General features: G+C 40.0%; 1 protein-coding gene across 9 annotated transcripts in view; it reads left to right on the top strand.

Moving 5' to 3' along the window:
* HMBOX1 (homeobox containing 1) overlaps nucleotides 1–24,833 on the top strand; it is a 166,148-nt gene that overhangs the window by 133,701 nt on the left and 7,614 nt on the right. The gene's annotated exons all lie outside the window — the stretch shown is intronic.

Genomic DNA, 24,833 nt, shown 5'->3' with positions numbered 1-24,833 from the left:
TTTCTGGTGAGGCAATCAAGGCTTTATGAATTGAATAAATTCTCAGGGCCACAAACTAAACAAGGGGCCCAGCCACGTATAGACCTTTAGACAGTGCTAACCATTGGAGTTGCTCTTACTAACCAAGAGGAGTGTCCTTTGTATTGGGGTGTACATCGATTGTTTTTAATACATGGACTTGGCCTTTCTTATCTCTGAAGTCTGGTGCCACTAGATTAACATGTGTTGCAACCTTCCCTCCGCTCAAAGAGCATATGGAGATTGTAATGAGGGAAAGATGAAACAAGAATGACAAAACGATTTGTAATTGTTGAAGCTGGATAATAGGACATGGGGGCTCGTGGGTTTATTTTACTTTGAAGTTTTGAAATTTCCCATAATTAAAAAGATTTTTGTTGTCATTGTCCAAACCAGACCTGACCAGATTTTCATGAATAAAATAGATTTAGAGAATGTACTAATATTTATTCACTCACTTATTTATCAAGCATCTGCTGTGTGTTAGCACAGAGCTAACCTTCCCTCAAGTAGTTTACATGTTCACAAGAGGGAAGCAGCACCTATAACATATGTCTGAGATACCTGTACAAACGATGTAAGGCTCAAGTGTGATTTTTATTCTGCAACCCAGCTGCCCCTTGGTTCATTCATACAACAGTGTACTTACTAATGAAGAAAGGGGCTAGAGATGGGGAGAATACATTTCAGAGGGAAAGGAATAAAGGGGTGATGAGCCTAGGAGGCCTGAAAAGTCTTTAGAGTATGTGTTCAGAAGTTTGGGGGCATTGTGGCCTAGGAGCAAAGCTTCTAATCTGCTTTTCTTTTTAACCTTTCAGTGTTTAGGGCTGGATATTCTTTTAGCTTTGGAGACCAGTGTTGTCTCTGGAGTGTTGGCTGTGTGACGAGGACACAGAAGAGTGAGATCTGGCTGTTGTACCTATTCTCAAGACAGAAAGAGAAAAGAAACCTTCAAATCCCCTTATACAGGTTTCCAGTTATAATTCAGCAAGATAGAAAGAGAAGCAACAACTTGGAAAGGGCTTTAACTAGACACAGGAATAAATGTAAGAGTATCTAGCTGTGACAGGCAGAAGCAGTAGAACATAATGGTTAAGAATACCAGCTTTGGAGCCAGATTTGTGTGTGTAGGTTATTTATTGCTCTTATTTTTCATCCAAGTAGCTGAATGATGAGTCTATCTGGGTGTGTTCAGGAAAAGAAAGGCAAACTGAATACCTTGTGTATGTGTTTGTAATTCAGATTGCATGTTTTATTTTTTTATGGACTATTATATTTGTGTTCCTCAGATTCTTTTCATGTTCATCTTCAGTGAACGGTATAAAACCAAATCACTACTAAAACCCAGAATCCCATGAAATTATAAGTAAAACAGTTTTTGTTGTTGTTTTAACCTTTGTCAATCTTCAAAACACAGCTTAAAAATTAACCCAAAATATTTTCCTGTTATCTCCTCCAACAAAGAATCAATATCAAAAACTTCAACTAAGAGTATCTCTTCCCCCCCAAATTTAAGCATCTAAAAATAGTTTCTTAGGATAAAAGTACCTCTTTGTGAAGAAAAACAGCATCACCACCACAATATTGTAACAAAACCAAATTAAAATTTGGTATCACTGCTGCTAACCTGACGTGTTATCAAATCTATCATCTGATTGGAGACGTGGGTCCAGTGTAAAGGCATTTTATTATGTCAGCGTGCTGTACGTCCTGGGAGAACCCACGCAGAAGAGGCAAGTTGTATAGTGTGTTTCTAGAATGTTGCTTGAGGTTTCTGTAATTTAATTCTCTTGGTATTTTCTGCATTTTGGAATTCTTCCCAGGACAGTTTATTAGTACTTGGATTTTGGTTTCAATCTCTTTCCTTCCTCCTTTTACTTTTAATTTTTTCAGTGAATACTTGGACTGTGAAGGTTAAGACGACCATTAGTTCCAGAAACTAAATTCTATATTTAACTCCAGACTGGGAGTGGTTCAGACAACTGCAGTGCACACTCGCTAGGGTTTGCCAGTCATCAAAACCCTGACCTACAGGGAACCTTCCTTTTCCTAGTCTTCTGACTCTGAAATCTGCTGAGTTATGGTGGTATGGTAATGTGTGTACGGTTGCATAGGTTCACACTGGGAGAGGCTCTGGGAGATCTGTTTCTTTTGTCTTCTTTTATAGTCATCTCCAAGTGATTATTAACCTGCCCTGTTTTCATGGCTCTGCTTCCCATAATTCTTTTTATCTTTGATTACCACCATGCAGCTTTTAAAATATTTACACAAGAAGTTTTCTCCACTTCAGGTCCCATTTCATAAGGCCCCATTTTCTTTTAATGTTTTCTCTTGTTTTGCTTTATTTGATAAAATAGTATTTACTTTCTTCATTACCATAAAAATGGAGAAATAAGTGCGAACCCCCCTTTTAAAAAAAGTCTCTGGAAGAAAATCCTGCTACTTTGTAAAATGGAAAAAGAATCACCTTTTTCTTCCTTAGAAGTATATGTGTGTATTGTTTTGTGTCATGTCCCAATATTATTTGGATAAACAGAGCTGCATGAAGTAAGAGACCTCGCTCATTTTAGTAAGATTCCACCTAGCCAGAAAAAAAAGTGAGAGATGCTTTCCTGACATTATTCTTCTGGGAGATGGAGACCTACCCAGATGTTTCTTTGAATGACAGCTCATGTCATGTGAACAATAAAAGGACTGATTTGCCTTCCTTGTACAAAAGTATATAAATTGCATCTGCTGACAACTGATTCAAGTTTAAGCAGCAATTAAGCGAAGACTCTCCCTTTGATTTCATTTACCTATGTTTAGTCACCGTTTTTGCAGAGAATGAGAGGGACCTTAAAGACCATCTAGCTCAAACAGTTTGTTTTTTAGACCAAGAACCTATACCCAGGAGGTTAATTAACTTGGCTAAGCTCACAGGGGAAAGTAAGATTAAGTTGCCCATTTTGCATCCGTAGCCATGTGAACCACAGAATACGATTTTTTAAAAAGTGTGTTCACTGAATTTCTCAGCCCTTTCTCTTCATCATCTTTAGTTTTTATTAGTAAACAGTTATTGACTGTTGGCTGTGTGTTAAGCTATTTGCTGAGAATTGGGATTCAAAGATGAATAAGAAAGATGATTTTATTTAGTTAATTGGTTTCTTCTTGCTTGTGTTTCTTATTTCTTCCAACTGTCTTCATCTTTTCCTGTCCTGAATGTTTTTCTGTTTCTTTCTCTCCCTCACTTTCTATTCTTTTATTTGCCAGAAAAACTAGTAATTCATTTCTTTCTTCTTCCCTCTCACATTTTTCTTTTAAGCACACCTCCTGTTCTACCAACCCTGTTCTTCTTAGTTGATTGAAATGTAAACTGGAGCATTTTATATACCTATGAATAGAGTATTATGCTTCCATTTTATTTAAAAAGCAAATTGGATAATTAAATATTTTAAGACTTAGTAAATGTTATATAATTTCCAGAGGTCCTTCAAGTTCTCAAAATTGTGTTGTGCTGTGATTCTAAAGAATTACAGTTCTTGTGTGGAGCCTTTGTTCCCTCTTAGACTTTTGATAGGAAAATACTTCCACCCTAGAATCAAATCTTTGGAAAACAATTGGTGCTTAGCATAACAACATGAACAGATCAAGTCGGAGAACAAAGTCAGCTCCATGATGACTAAGTTCTACCACAAGACCGGTTCTCTAGGGCTGTACGTATTGCCACGTAATCTCAGCACCTTGTTGACAGTCAGCTTGTATTCCACCCCCTCAATTTCTCTGTTGATGCACATATTGTAGTCATGACACACCTTGAAGTACTGAAATTCCTGAAAATGCACAGATGTCATTGTCCACCTACTTTTTAACAGTCTAGGTAGTAAGAATTACTTCCTTCTTCCTTGTAAAATGAAAAAACTAAAAACATTCTCACTGCTTAGAAGAAATTTGCTTATTTTTAATTTTATTTCTAAGAGTAAAATTTTTTCAGTACTTTACAATCGCAAAGAAACTTATATCTCATTTCCTACTTTGTTACATTGCTACTGAATTGAGTAGACTTTCTGGGGAGAAAAAAATGTCTTTTCCACATCTAGGATCAAAGAAACTATATGTCTGACTAGGATAGCAATTTTGTTTGGGTAGGAAATTCAGTGAAATTTTTTTCCAATTTCTTTATATTTGACCATGATAGAATTTTAGCAAGAGGCTAAGTCAGTGATGATGAGTCTATTAAATGGAATGTCATAGTAAAATGACAGGCGTGGCCTATGTAGATTTGAGGGAAAATGTAAATGAAATAGTATTAAGCAATGTAAGAAAATTGCAGTAATGTAAAATGTCGTAAACATACAAAGGTAAAGATTGGGAGAGATAATAAAATTTTTAAATACGTGATTTGCCCTAAATGTTGAATAGTTGTATATTTTTATGTTACTTTTTGTCTTTTTCTGATGATATAGTTGTAAAGAACGTAGATATTTTTAGTTAGAAAGTGTGGGCTTTCAGTCTCAACTATTTTACAAGGTAAATACTTGCTGTACGAGGAGCACCGTGATTTAATTCTGAACGACAGTCCACACAGAGTACTAAGCGTGGTACATGATACACATAGTGGGGGTTTAATAAACATACTCCCCTTCCTACTATATAGTCCATACAAAACTGTTAAATAAGAACTTTCAAGAAGAATGCTGGATTTCTTCAGATGGGGTTTTCCGATGAATTATTTTCTGTATTCCTAAGCCTCAACCAGTAAGTCTCCTTAGCATTTTTTTCTCAGAAGAAAGCCACTCATGGCCAGTGCTGAAGCAGGCATAAAGATCAGGTTCTGCCCCAGGAGGTCTCGGTCTGTCAGGAGGCAGGTTAGAAACCCCTCCTAGGTGTCCGGTGCGGTAGGACACAGGGAGAGCCGTGTGAGGACAGGCGACACTGTGAGGGGACGTTCCAGCTGGGTGCTGTAGAGCAGGGGTGGTTTTGATGAGGTGGAAGGGGAAAGAAAAGCGTTCTTGGCAGTGGAAGCAGGTCCACGCAGAGGCACCAGGGGCGTGAAAAATCAGGTGACTGGAGTGAGTGGTCAGTCAGGCAGGAAATGAGGCTGGGGAAGTAGGGAATCCAGACTGCGACCTGTGTCGTCACCATTGCAACGTGTGCCTTCTTCAAAGCATTTGTAGTTACATCCATGCCGAAGTATGGTTGTCTGGTAATTGGGCAAAAAATTCTTAATCCATTTTCTGCATTATCTGTGCCACTTTTCTCCTACTCTTGTATGACAGGTACTCAGATTATTTTGGAAATGGATTTGGTGAAATCTTGGGAATTAAAAAATTGGAACTATTTTGAGAAGTCTTCTCAGCCTTTATTTTTGAAGATGAGAGCCTACATAATATTCCCTTTTTTGTGTGTTCAGGGAAATATGTTGTAATTTCAACCGTTTTCAATTTTAAAAAATGTTTTGACATATTTTCCCCCTTCGGTCTTGTATTGTAAAGGTGAGTTATAACATGCAGTTTCCTACTGATTTCTGGTACAGCAGTGCATCGTTAGAAATTGAGCCATGTCTTTACCAGAATGGAGTATTTTACCATCTGTTGAGTAAGTTTACCTGGCACTTCAGTGGTGCAGTCTATGTGCCCCCGCAGGCTGAGGTTAGGTCACATTCAGGTGGCCCATTGGCCAGCACAGTGCTCTGGGTGAAGCCTGACATCAGTGATCATTGCGTAAACTTGAGTAAGTGGTTTAAGAAGACACTACAACTTTACCAAAATTAGAAAATGCTGTACCCCATCTTCCCTTCCAGACATGTTAGGCTTGGCATGGGGGTGAAATAATACAGTATTTTCTTATTTTGTTGAAGTTATAAGGCCTTCAATTCGATGATAAATAATTTGATGATTTAAAGTGATCCAGTAAAAATGACTCAAAAACAGCAGAAGAATGACTTTCAGATGCCTCAGTGTTGTTTTCCCTTTGCCCAGTTGTTGTGTGCCCCCTCCCAAAGACCAGTTTGTGGGAGTGGAGTTGAACCCTGAAACCCTAATGTCTGTTCTGGTCTGTGACAAGTAATGTCCTAGCATAGATGCACTCTGCCTTCCTTCAGACTGTCTTTCTGTCACTGCAGCCCTGGCAGGCCGGTCTTCCTTTCCCCTCTCTTTTGATGTCATCGCTGTTGTAGGATAGAAAATGCTGCACAGACACATTCTATAAACTTTGGAATTAAAGGATGCTGGAAGTTGAATTTAAAGAGTTTATCCTCTTTCGTACCCCTTACGGAATGACTCGGGTGGAGCATAGTTCTGCCCAAGGAACCCCTCCTCCTGCATCTCTGCAAAGAGGAGGAAGTTCTTAACATTTATGTAAGACAGTGGGAGCCTGGATATGACCTCATTTCAATCCATTAGACTATTTGAGGAAAAAAACAACAAAACTTTCCCACTTATTGACAGGTAAAGTTATCCCAATCCATTTCTCATAGCCAGTAAGAAGATGAACTGTCCTTAAATGCATTTTTAAATTGGCAAATTATACTTCCTGGTTCCTTTTTGGTTGAACAGAAATAGCCGAAAGAGAAATTATCACAATGTATTTGAGGCAGATTAAAAATTCTCCCCATCCTCTTAGAGAGGATCTGCCAGCAGTTTCATTTGGTACAAACAAAAGGCGTCTCATTTCTGTAGTTCTTGAGCCAATTAAGCAGAACTAAAGACTCCATGTTCCTCATACTGTTCCAGAGTTTACAAAGAAATGAAGTATATTTTGGTAAATATTGGTTCTGCATGTAATGAGTCACCAATGAAGATATCATTTACCCCAGAACAGAATTATTATTATTTTTCATCCTCATCTGAGGATTTTTCATTGTTTTTTAGAGAAAGAAGAAGGGAAAGAGAGAAGCATCTATTGGTTGCCTCCCATATGTGCATAGATGAGGGGCCATACGAACCAGGACCCTGGCGCATGCGCCTGGGTTGGGGATTGAACCCACAAACCTAGGTGTGTGCCCTGCCTGGGAACTGAACCTGCAACCTCTCAGTTACTGGACAACCGGCTGAGCCACACTGGCCAGGGCACAAAAGAAGGATTATAAGTACCATATTATATAAACATTAACACTAACGGAGACCAACATAAAGACTTAACTCTAGACCCCTTCGCAGAAAACTAGTGAAGTTTTCTTTTGTAAACTCAACAAATACTCCCTGAGCTTCTACTCAGTACCACTTATTGTAGTAGACACTACAGGATGCAGTAATTAACAAGACAGAGCTGGTGCTGGCCCTTGTATTAGGAGACCACCACTGACAGACCAAACACCCACAGCATGTATCAAGGTTTGTATATGTGTTTGATGGTTGGAGATCGCCAATTAGTAGAATATGAACTTGTTGGTAAATATCCTATTTCTGATACAGTTGCCTTTTGGTTGAGGAAGCCTGAATGGACTATGCAATTTCAGTGATAAAAAGAATCTAAAAATGGTCTTTGTTGTTTCAACACCTATGTACCATAGAAATCCCAGTCATAATTGTGCTTCATCCAAATATCCTATTTTATTGGTTTCAACTTTGACATGTCATCTGCTAAAAGGCCAGAATAACCTATAGTTCTTTTTTAAGACAATCCTGTAATTACCATCTTTGAAGAAATAGAAACCATAATTTGTCATCAAAATACTGTCCTTGGCCCTGGCTGGTGTAGCTCAGTGAATTGAGTGTGGACTGAAAACCAAAGGGTTGCTGGTTCAATGCCCAGTCAGGGCACATGCCTGAGTTGCGGGCCAGGTCCCCAGTAGGGGCCACATGAGAGGCAACCACATAGTGATGTTTCCCTCCCTCTCTTTCTCCCTCCCTTCCTCCCCTCTGTCTAAAAATAAATCAATAAAATCTTTTAAAAAAATAATGTCCTTGGATGATGACAATACCCCAGATTTGCTCTTTAGTACCACTGTGAAGAAATTTGTTCACTTTGTATACTATTAGTAGGAATACCTTTCAGCTTTGACAATATTATGTTAGTATCATGTTTTTTTGTGGAGTGTTATCGGAATTAATTTGCCTTTTAAACAAGCAATTAAAGAGTCATTTATCGATATCCTGGGTAGTGTGATTGACTCCCACTAAACACACCATCAAACCCAAGACACATGAAGTAAAAACCTAGGTTTAAGAGAAAGTACTGAGTACTCCTCCAAGTGCAGGGTATTGTGTTTTCCCTTTGCAGGAAGCTGTAAGGGTACTCCCCAAGTGGTGCACCTCTGGTTTTCCAAAGAACCCGTGCCTTTGTCAGTGGTTGGTTTGCTATTTATTGAGACATTCCCCTGGGAGGGTGTGTTCTCATTTTAGATACAGACTATATATCCTTTTAGCAAGAGGTAGTCATTTTTCAGAAGTACAATATTGATCATAAGAAAAACCATATGGGAGACAATGGATTGATTTTATCAAACCTGTTCAGTTGGTCTTCAAGCATTATAGTGAATTTTTGGTCAGTAGTGTCAAATTGGTAAGTGGCCAGTTTATAATTCAGCACTTTATGTTTAAAATAGGCTCCCTGCCTTGGGACAGCTTGGACACTGAGTGTAAGAAACCAAACAAATCCAGATCACCTTAAAGATCTCTTGTAAACCTACTTTCTACCAGCAAAGGTGGACAAAAGAGAGGCAGGAAGATACACTGCCCGCCCCCCGCCACTACAGGTGAAGAGAGGCAGCAGGGCACAGCACTGGGGTCAGTGCCTCAATGGTGCGCTCCTTCCACTGGCACCGACGCCATGTAATTATCACTCATCTTTGGTGGTTTCAGTAGGAAACAGCAAGTCCCTGGACCAGCAGAACCAAACACTGCCCTCTTGTGCATGTTCTTTTTCTTCCTTATTAAAATAAAATGGAGGTTTGAACACACATTTAAAGAATTCAGTAGTATGCAGACAAGAAATATGTTTCAAAAGAAATACTTTTCTTCTTTAAGGTGCTTAGAATTTGTTAGTTTTATTTATTTAGTTTTGCCTGACAACTCCAGAAAATTGTCCATGTTCTTCTTTTCATGGTTTTCATAGAAAGACTGATGACTGAATGTAATACGTATTTCAAAGGAAACTTGCTCTACAATTGTCACGTAGTAATAAAACTCATACTAGACCTCTGCTGTGGTTGGGCTTCATTTAGGGCCAGTGATAATAAGCCTGCGTTGTGTTCTGGAGTGCGATTAAAAACTTAGCTCCTGAGTTCATTGTTGCCCTTGTAACCTGTCAGTCAGGTAGGGTTGAGTGGCAGCGTGCTGCAAGTAAATAAAATATTTAAACAGTTGCGATGAACATTTTATTTTTAGGGCACAGTTTTCTCATGAATGGAATTTTTTTTAAATGTGTGAGGAAAGGCATTTTACCATCCTGATAAGAATTAGGAAGGCTTTTTTGTGTGTGTGCAAGTGTCTGAGGAGTACTACTGACTTTTGTGCGGTAGGCTAACTGTACTATATACATAGACTTCAACCATGTTGATGGGTTTTGAGGGAGAAGCCCCAGATCTTGTTTAGTGCTCCTTTGCCCAGGGAAAAGGTTGGTCGGTGTATGGCTGTCTCCAGAGCAGTTCTTTTCCCAGGAGGATAAAGCCCCTGGGTGCGATGTAGCTGTGGTTCTGGGGCTGCCGTGGGTTTCTTACTGACGCTGCCACGTCTTTGCTTCCGGAAGTCCTTGTGAAGTCTACTGGAGCTTGGATGAAATGATTCACTGCTACAGAGATGTGCGTGTTGAAGGAAGTCTGAAACGGTGTCATGTCTCAGCTGAGTAGCAGCTGCTCCCGTGCGGCCTGTGAGCCAGAGAACTGTGTCAGGAAACCTGAGTTCTAGGAGGTATGACTTAGAGCAAGTCAGGTGTCCTCTCTGGCTCTTCATCTGTGAAGTTCATGTCCTCATCTGCAAAATAAAGAGGCTGCCTTGGTAATGTTTCCTTCCAGTTTAAAGGTTTTAAACATTTCCCTCAATCGTCTGTACTTGAATTTTTAGGGAGTAAAAAGATGGACAATGCAAAACATTTTTCTATTAAAACAATGCATATAATATTGAGTAGAATAAAAAACTTACATTGTTTTTTTGAGGCAAAGTAAGAGACACCAGAGACATTTCAAGATAAGCTATTTATGAGCTTCAGGCTGTATCCCTAAACCCTGGGGGAGGAAGGAGACCCCTCGTGTTCACACTGATGTTGTGGAGGCTGCTGCTTCAGTAGAGAAGTCTGAGAAGAGCAAACTTAGTGCTCACTCATCTGGCAACTTCCTAGCTTGGTCTCTTGGTGGCTCCCTCTGTCTGTCTGTCTGTCTGTCCGTGGGTGCCATCAGGCGTACACAGCCAGTCAGGTGCTGCGGGGCCACTCGTGTGTGTGAGGGTGCTCATCTAGGCAGGATATGAACCTCCTCCAACATCAGGATGAACTATTTTGGGACAGCAAGTATGTCAGCTTCCTGGTCTCTTTTGTTATGCTCAGCACGTCGCCAGCATCAGTGGGAAGCATGGATTGTTCACAGGCCTGTCTCCCACATGGTGTTCAGGAGTTCTTGGCATCGTGATCTGTGGTGAAGTTTTACAGCATTACCAGGAGTGTGAAAAGGTTGAGGGATTAGGCCCTAAATATACAGAAGGAAGTCTCATCTTTCTTCAGCAGAGTTGCCAAGGAGACAACACAAGAGATGATGGCTTTTTCTGCTGCTGCCCTCATTCTGCATCCGTCATGTGATCACTCTGAGATGCACGGTACATTCATGGCAGAGAACTCAAGTCCTGTGGGCTTTGTGACTCCGTAGTAAACATCTATGGGAATAGGGCATACTAGGATTTTTGGCGGGTCTTACTCCTTGCCTCCTAAGTCACATCATTTCTTTGTGGCTCTGTAACTCACATTTCTCTGTAACTCCCTGGCCCACCTCAGCAATATCTATGTACTGGACAGAGGGGTTTCTACCGTGAATGAAATGAAGAGCTGTTCCCAAGCTATCACAGATTTTTTTGCCAGTATATTGACCTTTGTGCTTGTCTCTTAAGTTTCAAGTTCTCTGATTCTGTCAGTATCTACTCTGGCCTATCAAAATCCATGTGCAGTGAGCTGTGTTGTGGGATTCTGTTGCATTTATGAATTCGGGTTCCAAAAGTCAGCTTTTCATATCTGAGTCCTTTTATCTGTTCATAGGCCGGCACTAATTTTTCCACTTAAAAGTCTTCTCTTTTCTATTCTAAAACATTTAAGAAGCTGCAAAGCCATGACAACTTAGAGCTTCACTTGAGCCTTCCAAAAAACTGATTTGGAGAGAACCATTATTTCAGTCTGTAGAGTTAAAAATAAATGCTTATTTATTAAAAAACAAAACATTAGTGTAGAACATCTTTTCTTCATTGTACTATTGTGTGTTTGCAAAACAAGCTTTTAAAATGTAAGTTTGTTGCCAAAAGGCATTAAGATAAAAAGGGAAATTTTTTTAAAGTAAACTTATGCAATTCCATTTTGCTCATGGTTTGAGACAGCAGATATCATTTTCAAATAATGCCTTTTTCATTACAAAATTAACAGATACTAATACAAAATATGGCAAAGTGCAAAAAAAATAAAGAAGAAAATTCAAATACTCCTTGACACTACTCTTTAGAGATAATCATTAATATTTTGGTATATTTGGTTACAATCATTTTTCTGTTATGTACATATCTACATATCTTTTTAAACTAAAGATTATACCAGCTAGCTAGCTTTATATGTAATATTATTTATACACTCTTTGAAAACATGATTTTAATACTTAAATCCAGTTTAAGAATACACTGTAACTTACTACCCAGCACCCTGCAGCCGGACACTCAGGTTGACAGCTGTGTTTACTTTGGGCCCAAACTCCATCACTCCTGCTTCTAGTCTGTAGACAGACACAGGGATGGCGAAAGACAGAAGCATGTTTTGAAAAGCAATTGTAAAATCAATCAGAGGTAGGTTTTTGTAATCTATCATAACACAGTGTAGTTTTATTTTGGGTAATAAATAAATCATAAATGGTTTTCTGACCTGCTCTTTTCACCGACCTTGTCCTACGTCTTTCAGTGCTCTTTGAAAATACGATTTTCTTACTGGCTCCCTCTTTCTTCAAATAACTATACTGTAATTTATTTACCAGACATTTACTTTCTCTACTTTACTAGACATTTACACTCATCCCAGTTTTGTCTTATTAAACAGTAATGACATGAACGCCCTGGTACTCACCTTTGTTCCGAAGAATAATGATACATTTGGTCACATTACTAGCATCTCCCTCCGGAAAGCTGGCTTTACCCACATCATTGACAGTGGCCTTGAGCACACACAGTGGCTCCCTCCCCGCAGGGCCCACCTGCCTTGCCTACTGTAGTTGTCTTTTTAGTGAGGGAAAGTCAGCTTTGTAGGTGAAAAGCAGGGTTTTATTTTTGTCCACATATGATTCTAGTGAGGCCGAACATTTGTACACATTTATTAACCATTCATACTTTACTTTCTGGTATTTGTTCTTTTCCCTCACCCATTTTTCTGTTGTTATATATGTGTTCTTATCAATGTATATATTAGCTCCTTATAGAATGAGATTGATCATTAACTCTTTCTGCTATACATTTGCATTTATTTGCAATTTATTTCATTTTCATTTAAATGTAGGTAAATCCAGTGCTCTATTTTTGTGACTGCCTCCGTCATTTATGCTTCCTCATTCAGGTATTTTCTTCTAGTTTGTTTTTCTCTCAGTGATTCATTTCACTTTTACCTTTAACTCTAATATGTTGGGTTTATAGGTTAGCATCTAATTGATCTTATTTTCCAGATAGCAAATTTTCCCTTCCTCCTTAAATTTAAGATTCTTCCTTGCTGCCTGGCTGGTGTAGCTCAGTGGATTGAGCGCGGGCCTGCAAACCAGAGGATCGAGGTTCAGTTCCCTGTCAGGGCACATGCCTGGGTTGCAGGCCAGTTCCCTGCAGGCCAACTCCCAGCAGGGGATGCACAAAAGGCAACCATACATTGATGTTTCTCTCCCTCTCCTTCCCCTCTAAAGATAAATAAATTAATTAAATCTTTAAAAAAAAAAGATTCTTCCTTGCATGTAAAGTTGGTTCTATTGATCTTATCATTAATTCTTAAACCACAGTTCTGATCATTTTAACTTTATGATTTTGTAATATTTGACAAGATGGGGCCCTTTTATTACCATTTATTCTCAAAATGTTTTTATCTATTTTTATCTGGTTTTCCAGTTGAACTTGAAAATTATATTGTTGACTCATACCACTCCCACTAGGAAAAAAAAATGTGTTTTAATTTTGTTGAAGTACATTAACCCTAACAATTCATCCAAAAAAATGACATTGTCATATTATTCATTCTTATCTCAGAATTGGGTTAGATGACTCTTCACATCTTATTTTTTTATACATGTCATCAAAATGACTAAAAATTTGTTTAGTTTTTTGTGGTTCATATTTATTATTAGGTATTTTTAGTTCTCATTTTTCTTGCTGTCATAACTATGTACCCTTTTTCTGTTGTTGAATTGGTTATTACTTACACATGGGGAAGTTTTGATACTTTTATTTGTGTATATAGTGCAGAACCACTGATCATCTCTGAGTTATTTTCGGTTTATCCCTTGGTCTTCTTGATATAATATAATATGCAAATGATGGTTTTGCGGCCCTCCTTCTTAACTGTTTACTAGTTCTATTTCATGTCTTACTGTACTGACTAGCACTTTCCAAAAAGTGTTAAATTGTAGCAAGAGAAAAAGTTGTGTTGGGGATAGTGGGCCTTGTTTCCTTGTTTCTGATTCAATAGGGATACTGTTAAAATTCCATAATTTTATGATTAATATTACTAGTTACTGTTTTCCCAATATTTTACTGTAAACTTTTGAAACATACAATCTGAAAGAATATCACACTTACCACCTAGATTCTATCATTAATATTTTACTAGTTTAAAATTTTTTTTTTATTTTTAGAGAGAGGGGAAGGCAAGGAGAAAGAGAGGGAGAGAAACATCAATGTGTGGTTGCCTCTCACATGGCCCCTAACAGGGACCGGGCCCACAACCCAGGCATGTGCCTTGACTGGGAATCGAACCGTGACCCTTTGATTCACAGCCCGTGCTCAATCCACAAAGCTACACCAGCCAGGGCTTTAAAAATAATTTTTAATTTTAAATTACAGTTGACGTATATGACATCATGAGTATAGTACATGGTAAGGAGACACTTACATAACTTTTGAAGTGGTCTTCCCGATAAATCTAGTACCCATCTGACACCATACATAGTTATTACAATATTATTGATATATTCCCTATGCTGTACTTCACATCCCTGTGACCATTTTGTAATAGTTTTTTTTAACTTTTCAAGTAGCTGACATACAATATTAGTCTCATGTGTGCAACACAGTGATTTGACATTTATACACCTCATGAAGTGGCCACTCTGAGAGGTGCCGTACCCACCTGACACCACACACAGTTACAGCGTTGCTGTGTTCCCTGGGATGTACTTTACATCCCTGTGACTATTTTTGTTGCTGGCAGTTTGTTAAAACCAGTGTTTTGAACTCTGTATCTAATAGATTGCTTGCCTGCCCTTCTGTTAAGTTCTTTTTTAGAGTTTTGTCATGTTTTTCATTTGTGACACATTTATCTTCTCAGTCAGCAGCCTCCCTGTGTTTGTTTCTGTGTATTACATAGACCTGCTACATCTCCCATTCTGGAAAGGGTGGCCTTTTGCAGTAGGTGTCCTGTGGGGTCCAGTGGCACAGTCTCCCTGGTCGCCTGAGCAGGTGTCCAAGGGGAACGAACGCCTTGTGTAGGTCGTGTGTGCCCTTCTTTGGTGGTTGAGCTTTGAGTGCTGCTGGCACATTGTTTAGAGGGATTGACCTGCACGCTGGCTGGCTGTGATAGCTGACCGAGACTGCCATGCACTAGCTGTCGTGCACTAGTCACTTCTTGTGCCAGGCTTGGGGATAATTGTTGGGAATTATAGTGCAAGTTGAGACTGGTCGCTGGTTTCGCCAAGCCTAGGGTAGCTTAGTGTGAGGTACCTGGCACACCAAGTCCAGCTACTGCTTGTGTGGGGTTTATGGACCTTTGGGAGATTTTAGGAAAGTCCAAGACAGGCTCCTTGTGGGGAGGAACTGCTGGAAGATGTTCTGCCTGTGGCAGTTGGGTGAGGTCTCAAGGAATCACCAGGGCTGGGTGAACAGTGTTAGCCAGGTTAAAGGAGAGCTCAGATGTGGGCCCGCCCACATCAGGAGGACTGAGTTGTGGGAGGATTCAACACGGGAACCAAAGCTAGCCAGCACATTGTCCCCAGAGGGAACTGACCCAACCCCTTCTCCTCCAGCCCTTTCCCTGCTCCTAGTCATTTTCCTTCCTTCCTGTGTGTCCCTGTGCTAGAGCTTAGGGCAAGTGTTTGTTGGGCCCTTTAAGAGGATGCTTAGGTTTACAGCAGCCTGTCTTCTCACCCAGCCTGAGTCCCTGTTCATTTTCACAGCCAGCTGTTTAGTACCCCTTTATCTGGGCACTGGTGTTCCAGGCTGGGACCCCTTGCTGCTCAAGGGGAACCTCTGCAGCTGAGATACAGTTTCCAGCAGTGTACAGTTTCCTAGGGCTGACTAACAAATTTCCTCCTTATTCTTAACTGCCACATGCGGTGTGGGCACTGCCCATTCTGAGTCATCACCCCTCCCACCAGTCTGGGCTTCTCCCTGGTATCCTTAGTTATAGGGCTTCTGTCCAGCAAGTCTTCAGGTGTTTCTCAGCGATGGTGGTTTTATAATTTAATTGTAACTTCGACGTGGTTGTGGGAGGAGGCAAGCATGACATTTGCCCACTTTGTATTCTTGACTAGAATGCCTTGGTACACATGCTTTATTGCGTATCTTTTAGTGGAAGTTTTGTTGACTCATGCCAATGTCAGTAATCTTTGTGTTGTATTACAGAAATATTTAACTGGACTTAGTATTCCAGTCTTTTTAAAAAATCAACACTGCACTAATGCTGAAGATGAAGATGAGTACAGCAATCTCTTAGCACATTTGTTCTCAAAAAGTAGCCAATCTAAAAAACTTCCAAGAAAGCTTCGAATGGGAGATTACTATGAAAACTGTTCACCATCAGTGGGGAAAAAAAACCAGCTAGCAGTCCAGCTAGGATTACAGAAGGGAAAAGAATGAAGGTGGAGTTTTTCAATGTTTGACCAGACTTTCTAGAGAAGAAATTGCCTCACTCCTCTGACAGGCCACTGGCCAGGTGTACACCTGTACTGAAATAAAGTCCATTAAGGCCTGACAGTTGGGTCACAGTATCTCTTAAGACCATCCACTCTTTGGACTCACCCTGGTCCCCCAGTATGTAGTTTCCTAGGGCTGACATAAATTTCCATAAACTGGGTGGGTTGGAACAACTGGAGTGTATTCTCTCTCAGTCCCAGGGGCTGGCATGCGAAGTCAGGGTGTCAGCAGAGTTGGTTCCATCTGGAGACTCCGAGGGAGGGGCCTCCCTGCCACTCTCCTAGCTGCCAGCAGCGGCCGTCCCGCCTTGGCCTTCCTGATCCCCAGCGCCTGCTTGCATTTCCACACGCCTCCTCTGTGTCCGTTCTTTCCTTTTTCTTATAAGGATACTTTCTTATCAGGATTTAGGGCCCAGTGCGGTAAGTGCATCTACAAAGACCCTATTTCCAAAGAAGATCACGTTATGAAGTTCCAGGGGGACGGGAATGCGCAGGTGACACTCTTCAGCTCACTGTGCCCAGCAGCTTCCTCAGCAGGCAGCAGGAAAGCACGAGAACATGGAACCCAAGAGGCGTGGCTCTGAGCCTAGCCAGCTCTGTAACTTGGGGGAGGTTTGTCATCTGTAAGCTTGTCACTGACCCATTCATTTCTCAAATGAGGAGGTTGATCAGCGAATAATGTTTCACAGTAAGTGGTGAAGAGTCATCTGCAGAGTTGATTTCTAGTCTGTCCCTCTTACTTCTCTCTGGCCCCCAATTGTTCCTGTGGGGCATTTTCAGGTATGAGTAGTGTCAGAGGGGCTTTGACGTTGTTGGATGAAGACAGAGTAGCACTGTCCTGTTCCGTAAATGAGCTGAAGGTGCTCATCAGACCTTTGTGGACTAAGGGAAGGTAGTTGCTGCACTTGGGGAAGGTTTTCCCATCCCTTTTCTCTCTGCTTTCACTCTGTTATTCAAAAACAAATACAAAGGGGGGGGCATTTTAAATGGTCCTGTGTGTTGTCACATATCATTTAACACATAGGCACTCTAAATAGGAAATAGGACAATTACGTTCCAAAGTGTTTTCATGGTGTTCTCTTTCCTGCCCACTGCCCAGTGATTGTACTAAGTGATGAAGGAAAGGCACATTGATTGTAGATAGTGGGCAGTGTCTGACAATCCTGAAATCCTTGAGTTCCTGGAATGGTGAGGGTAAAACATCTCTTCAAGAGAGATCATTCACAGAAAGGCACAGGAAAAAGTACCTGTGGACACGGCATCGTCCCTTGAAATGAAAGTGCCTCAGGGACATTTCCATTTGTTACAAGCTTATGGTTTCTCATCTCATGTGAATTATTTTGCCACTTTTCATTTTAATTCTTTGCTGTCATTGTCTGGCAAAATGGTCATTGGGTTTCTCTTTGTGGAGATACTCTGACTCCTCGGCTGACAGTGTTCTTTGTCTAAAAAAAGTGTAGCGGCCTGTGGGTTTATTTTATCACTTTTATATTGTCACCTGTGGGTTTCTGTTTGTATTTTCCACTCACCCTCCCTTTTTTTGTCTTAGAAAATGTCTAGGGCTGTAAATACTCTGCTATGGAACAGAAGTTTTGAACTCTAGAGTTCCCGCTTAGGAACAGATCCCATTTAAGTAACAGATCCCATTAAGTCTTAGAGCTAAATCTACCACAATTTATCTACCTGGTAATGGTAGAAACTATCTCTTCCTTCACCATAAAGGTTAAAAGGTTCTAAGGTGAATAATAAATAGTGTGTACTATTTCTAAGACTGTCTTGGGGTGGGGGAGGGGGACAGGTGCCTAAACCCAGATGGTGAGGCTGTCTTGAATGAGTTTTACTACCATTCTTAACATCTCGTGCATCTCACCTTTCCCTTGCCTCACCCTACTTCAGACCTTCTTCCCAGCTATTGCCAGAGCTGCCTAACTGGCTTCTCTTTCTAGTATCACCAGCGATATTGCCCTAGAAAAATCAGTTTGATCATATAATATCCCTGCTTGAAAGCCTTTGCTCCCAGTTGCTAGAAGAGTTCATTGGAAACCGTATTGTACCCTTTCAAAAATCGGGACCCATGTTTTTCTTCACCTTGATCTCATGTGCGATATATTCCAGGCACACCAAACTCCTCATCGCAGAGCATTTTAAAATATTTCCTGACATCCCCCTTTCATGAGTCGTGTTGCTTTCTCTGTCTCTTATTATTTCCCTTTGCCCAGCCTCCCTGCTGTTTCTTTATGACCCTGCACTAATGCAGATTCCTCTCTGCTCTCGTATACTTACACTCATACCGCTATACAGGCTACTTTACAATTTGTTCCATTACACATGTCCCCTGGTGACTAGGGGTCTGTGTCTGGTTCATCTTTGTGACCATTTAGCCAATTGAAAATATAAACTAGGGCTCAGTCCACATTTGGGGGTGTCTAAGGGATTGATTAATTGTGTCCAAACTCAAAATCATTACACCTATTTCCCAACCTCATTGATAGTGCATTGGTTATGACCTGTTCAAAAATAAATGCTATGCTAATGCCGTTATGTTCATCTACAGCTTAGTGTAAAACCCTTCAGTGCACCCAGCACGGACAGTGCACGGCAAGTGCACTGTGAGGAATCCCGCCTGGCTTTTTCCTAGGAGAGATACTGTTGGTTTCCCTGAAAGCCTTCACTGAAACCACTGTTCGCACCTTCTTTCCTTTATTCATTCCTCCATGTATTCATGTATTCAGACATCTCCTGGTGAAATAGTTACTATTAAGAGGCCAAGCAGATTCCTTTGACTTAGGAAGCTCCTTTTGTGAGACCCCAGATAGAAACTGGTAGTTACTGTTGTCTTTAATGCTTTATATTTTCCCAGCAGTTAACATGTTTTCCTTCACAGAGTATATGTGAAAAAGACATAGGGGATTTTTGTTGACATTCAGTTCAGATAAGTCAATGATGTGATGTGGTCCTAGGGGGACCATATCATTTATTGCTTAAAATGAGATACTTTGGGAGAGTGAGAGGGAATTTATTAATAATCCAAGACAACAGTACTATTTCAGGAAAACCAAGGTGTATGATCACCCTATAGATGGTCGACCCCACTAGTCTGATGAGATTGCATTACTACTGGCCTTCTGTTTTCCAAACACATCTTAGGTATTTATGCCTTTGTATCTTTGTCTTTGTTGTTAATTTTGCCCTTGCCTCTACAATACCTGGCGTCTGTGCATACCTCAGAAGTTTTCTCTGATCAGCCTATTTTATACAGATCTCTCTCTGCCCTGAATTTATTCAATACTTAGCATATTATTTATATACTTAATTAGCAACTAGATGTATTCTGGTTTGTCATAATTATGTTACTGTCTTGACTCCGTCTGTTGTTTAACTTTTTCATATTTTCCTCAACTGAACTGTATGTTCTTGAAGTCTGCATCTTGAACTTAGATCTACTCCTCAAGTACAGTGTGTTGTTCTTGTTCAAGTAATACTTATTTGTTGAATATTTTATTTCCTGGCCTGTCTTTGTCTTTCCTAAAGACCCTTCCAGTTTACATTAATACTGTGTGTCTGCCCACCCCTGCCCCTCTAAAAAAGCTTTAAGAGCTTTCCAATGAAAATTTTTGATTATTATATTTTAAACAAATAATTACTGTGAGATATATTAAAATTTTGATTTTGTCAGTTTAGATTATACTGTCCATCTTGAATTAATATTTTAAACAAAAACATCACTGAACAGGAAAAACATGAAAGTGGTACAGTCCAGTGTAAATACCTACTATGTAATAGCACATTTTGATGAAAATTAATGTTTTCATTTCATAATAAATTAACATTTGTTAGTTACCAAAAAAAGTCCTTAACAAAGATAAAAGGGTTCATTTTCAGGCTTGAAGACTTAAACTCTAGTGCCATGATTTTTAGTAAGTGTGCTGCAGCACACCAAGAATTTTTAAAATATGTCTGGGTTGCAGGTTCGGTCCCCTGTTGGGGACTTGCAAGAAGCAACCAATTGATATTTCTCTCCTGTTCCTTCTCCCTTCCTGTCCCTCTAAAAATAAATAAAATCTTTTTTTAATTGGAAGCAAGACAGGGATATCCATTGTTAACATTTTAATTCAACATGATACTGGAAGTCCTAGCCACAGCAATTGAACAAGAAGAAAAAAGGTATCTGAATTGGAGAGGAAGAAGTAAAATTGTCATTATTTGTGGATGACAGGACACTATACAGAGAGAACATTCAAGATTCCACCAAAAAACTATTAGAATAATAAATGAATTCAGTAAAGTAGCAGAATACAAAATATTCAGAAATTGGTCACCAATAATAAATTATCAAAAAGAGAAACTAATAATCCCATTTATAATTGCATCAAAAAGAGTACCTAGGAATAAACTTAACCAAGGAGGTAAAAGACCTGTGCTCTGAAACTGTGAGAAGAAAGAAATTGAAGAAGATACAAATAAATGAAAGGATAAACCATGGCTCAAGGATTGGAAGGATTAACATTGTTGACAATATCCATACTAACCAAAGCAATCTACAGATTTAATGTGATAGCTATCAAAATGCCCATGGCATTTTTCACAAAACTAAAACAAATAACCTAAAAATATGTATGGAACCCACCAAAGCAATCTTGGGAAAGTAGGACAAAGTTGGAGGTATCATGCTAGTTGATATCAAACTACACTACAAGGCTATAGTAATTAAAACAATAATGCTGACACAAAAACAGACATACATCACTGGAACTGAGTAGAGAACCCAGAAACAAATCCATGCCCATGTGGTCAGTTAGTCTATGACAGAGGAGGTGAGAATATACAACGGGATAAAGACAGTCCCTTCAATAAATGGGGGTAGGGAAACTGTAGGGTATTTGCAAAAAAAAGGGGGGGAAGGAAAGAAAGAAGGAAGGAACTAGACCACTTTCTTACACCACATGCAAGAATAAATTCAAAATGCATTAACGACTTAAATGACCTGAAACCATAAAACTCCTAGAAAAAAACATAAGCAGTAAACACTTTGAATTGCCGCAGGCAATTTTTTTCTTTTGGATATGTCTCCTTGCTCAAGGGAACCGAAAAAAAAAAAAGCAAATGGGACTCCATCAAACTAAAGAGATTTTACAGTGAAGGGAAACCATCAACAAAATGGAAAGACAAGCCACTGAATGGGAGAAAGATTTTTGGGAAGGATACATCCTATAGGTTTAATATCCAAAATTTGTAAGGAACCCCTACAATTTAACACTATAAAAAACAAACAATCCAATTTAAAAAATGGGCAGAGGACCTGAACAGATATTTCTCCCAAGAGGACATACATATGGCCAGTAGACATGATGAGAGGCTCAACATCACTGATCACCAGGGAAATGCAAATTAAAACGACAATGAAATATCATCTCACACCTGTCGGAATGGCTACCATCAATAAATCAACAAACAGACCTGGCTGGTGTAGCTCAGTGGATTGAGTGTGGTCCTGCGAACCAGAGTATCGCGGTTCGATTCCTAGTCAGGGCACATGCCTGGGTTGCAGGCCAGTTCCCAGCAGGGGACTCATGAGAGGCAACCATACACTGAGGTATCTCTCCCTCTCTCCTTCTCTTCCCCTCAAAAGTTAAATAAGTAAAATCTTTTAAAAAAATAAAAGGTAAACCAACAAACATTAAGTGTTGTCGAGGATTTGGAGAAGAGGGAACCCTCGTGCAGTGTTGATAGGGTTGTAAACTGGTACAGCCACTATGGAAAATATTGTGGAGGTGCCTCAAAAAATTAAAACTAGAACTACTACATGACCCAGAAATGGAATTTATGCAAAGAAACCCAAAACACTAATTCCAAAAGAAATGTATACCTCTGTGCTTACTGAGACAATATTTACAATAGCCAGGGTATGGTAGCAACTTAAGGGCCCTTCAAAGAACAAATAGAGAAAGATGTGATACGTATATACAATGGAATATTGACTCAGCTATTGACTCAGCTATTAAAAATAATGAAATATTGCCATTTGTGACCATATGGATGGACCTTGTGTAGGGTATTATGCTAAGTGAAATAAGTCAGACAAAGACAAATACCACAAGATTTCACTTATTTGTGGAATTTCAAAAACAAAATAAACAAACAAAACAAACACACAGAGAGAACAAACTCTTTGTTACCAGATGGGAGAAGGGCTGGGAGAATGGGTGAAATGGTGAAGGGATTGAAGTGTACAAATTTCCAGTTATAAAAATAGTCAGCATAGGAAATATAGTCAATCATATTGTAATAATCATGTATGGTTTCAACTGAGTACTAGACTTATCAAGGTGATCACTCCGTAAGTTATACAGACATCTAATCACTATGTTGTCTGTGATGCACGAAGTTATGATGAGAATTTATGATGCATGAAGTTCTGAAGGCCATAAAAAAACCCGAAAGGACTAAAAGTCTTCTCATCAGAAATGAGGAATTCCATTAAGGTTGAAAAGCATGGATTTTTAAAGAAACCAATTAGTTCTGTTTAATGACTTTGACTAGGAACACTTGGTGCCCAGAGAGAAGGACAGAAGGAAATAAGTGGAAGGTGCTTTCTGCAGGGTGGGAGATTGGCTGGCTAGGTATAGTGGGGGACAGACAAGCTAATTAAGCTACAAAAGTTTCTCCTTAAGGGTACTGTTGATCTGACTCACCCTGGAGTGCAGGTGCAAAGTGAGAGTAGAGGCTAGGAGAAAAGTAATGAACAGATTTCTTTAAGTTTTGGGGCGGAGGGGTGTGTGTTAAGGGACTAAAGATTGTAAAGAACATGAAGAATTATTTTGAAAAGGAGAAGCAGGTAAGTACAAAGTTGATTGGAGAATTTCAGAATTTAAGATTATGGAGGTAGAATTCTGAGGGTTGGGTCTGGAAAACACGTTTATCTTTCAAAACATATGGAAACATACCTCTTGTGGCTTGAAAACCTCTGTTTCAGGCTGTAAAAGTCTTTAATCTTAAGGAGCAAACAAGACTCATCACAAACTGGCCCCATCCTACTTTTCCAGGGAAATGTCCTCATTTCTTCTTGTGAACCCCACATGCTAAGCACACTCTACGTACAGAATCCTGAAGCCTTTCACCTGCTTTGCCTTTGCACGTGCTGTTCCCTTTGCATGAAATGCTGTTCCTCCTTTTCTCTGCCTTGCAAATTCCTGCCCATCTTCAGACCTAACTCAGGCGGCACTTTTCTTGCCAAGTCTTTGCAGGCTCCTGCAAAAAACACAGAGCATATTTTTCCTCTCTGTTCCCACAGTACTCTCTTTAGATAACCCGTGGGATTTTACCACAAGTATATTGATTCATATGTCTCTGTATTCAATAGATCGTGAACTCCTTGAAGTCAGAATATATCCGAGACTCTTCTTTACCCACAGGGCAAGCACATAATATTAGGTGCTTAATATTTGCTTTTGTCATCCTTGCTGTTTAGTTTTAAGCCAGTGAGTTAATCTGGTGTTTCTCAAACATGAATGTGCATTAGAATCACCTGGAGTTCTTGTTAAAATTTAGATTCTTATTTAATCTGAGATTCTGCCTTTCTAACAAGCTCCTGGGTGATGCCAGTGCTGCTGGTTTGTGGAACTCATCCAGTGTGCCTTTGCCAAGTAAATAGGGGAAGTACAGTAAGGATAAAGTCCGGTAGGAATATGGAAGTGGAGCAGTTATGGCGAAAGAGGCATGACAGATTCTTAGTATGATCACTGGGGTCTTAGAAACAATAGCAGAAAGTCATGTGGGGAGAGATGCTTAAATCACAAAATACAGCAGGTGGGCCGAGTCGAGGACGGTTGTTGGAAGTCTGGAATGATACTGTTGTGTGACTTATATTTTAGGAAAGGAGAGGCTGCATGTTGGGACAGCAGCGAAGGATGCTCCCCATGGAGAGGGCTGGGGTGGGAGTGGCCACGTCAGAGGTCGGGTTAGAGCGTCCAGCATTTATTCCCAGGAGAACAGCATTTCCACCTGCGCAGACAGGAGAGCTAGGAGGGGGGAAAGCTGCATTCTAGGGAGTGGAAGGAGGCCCCTGAAGAGGTGGAAGGTACTAGAATTTGACAAAGGGTCATTTCCTGATCTGAAGTTTCCAGGTTCAAAATACGAAAATTCTTTTTTTTAAGCTCATAAATGACAGAAAAAGTAGCACTAGTAAGCATTCTGTGCTCACGTGCAGTCTCATGGGCCTGATACTGCTAAGGACGGGTTCAGTCAGCCTAATTTCTTTGAAGTACTAATTGCACAGAAGGTGCAGTAAGTACTAGTGTACCGTTCAGCATAGGGGAAAGGGCAAAAATAAATGCTCACTCCTCCTCCCACTAACCGCCCCCCCCCCCCCCCCCCCCCCCCCGCCGTGAGTGAACATTCACAGCCTGATGCGTGCTCTTCCAGCTTTGATCCATGTGGATTCGTGTGCACAGGGACAGGGATTTGTCTGATTTCCTAACAGTGTTTTTGCATCACATTGTTCTGCAGATTGTTTTTCTCTCCTAGGAATATGTCAGAAACATCCATCCCTCCAAGACAGTGG

This window comes from Sturnira hondurensis, unplaced genomic scaffold (genome assembly GCF_014824575.4).
Source record: "Sturnira hondurensis isolate 20B ecotype Veracruz unplaced genomic scaffold, ASM1482457v3 Scaffold0003693, whole genome shotgun sequence".
NCBI lineage: Eukaryota > Metazoa > Chordata > Mammalia > Chiroptera > Phyllostomidae > Sturnira > Sturnira hondurensis.
Note: the sequence above shows the minus strand (reverse complement) of the source record. Positions and strands in the feature narration are given on the sequence as shown.